This window comes from Myotis davidii, unplaced genomic scaffold, assembly GCF_000327345.1.
Source record: "Myotis davidii unplaced genomic scaffold, ASM32734v1 scaffold148, whole genome shotgun sequence".
NCBI classification, from domain to species: domain Eukaryota; kingdom Metazoa; phylum Chordata; class Mammalia; order Chiroptera; family Vespertilionidae; genus Myotis; species Myotis davidii.
Genome location: NW_006299479.1, coordinates 3,599,926 through 3,602,283, shown reverse-complemented (window position 1 = coordinate 3,602,283; position 2,358 = coordinate 3,599,926).

The window sequence follows — 2,358 nt, the reverse complement described above, 5'->3', positions numbered from 1 at the left end:
TCCTACATGGAGCATCATGTCATCTGCTAATAGGGACGTTTCATTTCTTCCTTTCAGAACTTTATGCCTCTTACTTCCTTTTCTTTCCTTACTGCACTGACTGGAACGTATGTTGATTAAGATTGTTCCCAGGCTTAGAGAGAAATCATCCTGTTTTTTATCATTATGGATAATGTTAGCGGTAACTTGTGTTTTTAAGTTGAGGAAGTTCTCGTCTGTTTCAGTTTTTCTGATAGTTTAACGTGAATGATTGTTGAATTTTTGTAAATGTGTTTTTCTGTGTGAGTTGATAGGATAAACTTATTTTTCTCCTTTAGCCTGCTATTATGGATTACATTGAGTTTCAAGTATTGAGCCAGCTTTGCACCCACAAATAAACCTCATGGTGTATAATTCTTTCTGCATCATACTTAATTCCATTTGATAGTATTTATTCAGGATTTTTTTGTCTGTATTCACGAGAGATATTGGTCTATAGGTTTTCTTTCTTTCTATTTTTGTGTCTGTACTATGTTTATCTGGTTTTGGTATCAGGGTAACATTAGTTTCTTAAAATGAGTTGGTAAGTGTTCTCTCCCCTGTGTTTTCTGGAAGAGATTGTGTAGAATTGGTGTTAATTTTTCTTTAAACATTTGGTAGAATTCTCAAGTGAAAACATCACAGCCTGGAGATTGCTTTTAGGGGAATTTCTAGATTATAAATTCAATATTTTTAATAATTATAAAACTATTTAAATTACTCATCACATAATTGAGCAAGTTGTGGTAATTTGTGTTTTTCAAAGAGTTGGTTTCTTTAACTAAATTGTCAAATTTATGTGTGTAGAGTTGTTTACAGTATTCCCTTAGTAACTCTTTGAAGTCTTCAGGGTCTCTTTGTATCTTTTTTTTTTTCTTTGTCAGTTTTGCTAGAGGTTTAATTGATCTTTTCAAGCAACCAACTCTTCCTTTTATTGATTTTTCTGTTTTCAGTATTACTGATTTCTGCTTTTATCTTCATTACTTCCTTTTGCTTCCATTGGGTTTATTTTGCTTTTCATTTTCAAGGTTCTTGAAGATGGGAACTTAATTGATTTGAGCCTTTTTTTCCTTTTCTAAAGTGTGCATTTATTGCTATACATTTCCCCCTCAGCACTGCATTAGCTGTGTTCCACAAATGTTATATTTTCCTTTTCAAAAGTATATTTTTTATTTCCTTTGATGCTTCCTCTTTGACCTGTGAATTTAGAAATATGTTCCTTTTCAAGTCATCTATATGATTTCAGTTCTCTTATTGTTTATGTGTGTTCTATGGCCCACTATATGGTCTGTTTTCTTGTATTTTCCATGGGCACTTGAGAAGAATGTATAAACTGTAATGGGGTAGGGTGTATAAACATTGATTAGATCCTTTTGGTTTATGGTATTTTGAGTTCTATATCTTGGCTAGTTTTCTGTCCAGTTGTTTGTATTTGTTGCTTATTGCTGCTGTAACAAATTACCATGCATGGGCTTAAAACAACATAAATTTATTATCTTCCACTTTTGTAAGTCACAAGTGTGTGACACATGACTCTGTGGGTTGAGATGAAAGTATTAGCCAGCCTGTGGTCCTCCGTGGAGGCATTTCCTTGCCTTTTCCAGCTTCTGTGGGCTGCCTACACTCCTTGGGTCATAGTCCCCTTTCTGTAACTTCACAGCAGAAACAGAGAATATAACACTGATACCAGACGAGAGGGGCTATGATAGCATTCCCACTTGCCCCTCGATGGCTGAGACAATCCAGTAACGTCGTGTATGAGGAAAAGATTTAAGCATTATGACCTGCTATATATTTATACAGCACTAGATAAAAAGGAGTCATTTTATTATGATTATGTTAAGAGTAGACTCTTGAAGACCAAACACTGTCAAAGAAGGGGTGAATTTTGGACCCCATGATAAGTAGAAGGGGATGGGGTTCCTATAGGGAGTCAGAGAGGGACCCTCTCTCTCTGTTTAAGCTTGTAAAACGTTAGTACCGACTTTGTATTCCTCTTTGTGGTCTCTGCCCTGGGGGATCCCTTCACTTTGACGAATGTGTGGAACGGTTTAAAAATGCATCTGTTTCCATGTGTGACGTGAAGGACAATTAGGCTGACCCTGCAACTGACGGGAAAGAAATCTGTCTGGAGTCTGTATTCTTTAACCATGCGGGATTTATTGGAAAACAAAAGAATGTTGAGAGATGGATTTGGGGAACAGAGAAAACAGAGGGCAGAGATGAGTGGGTGGGAGAGGCATGGTATGGAGCATCCAGTCTGACACTCAGGCAGAGGCACATGTGACTAGCTGTTGACTGGAAAAGAAACCAAATATAACCTGGGCCCAGGTGGGGGGT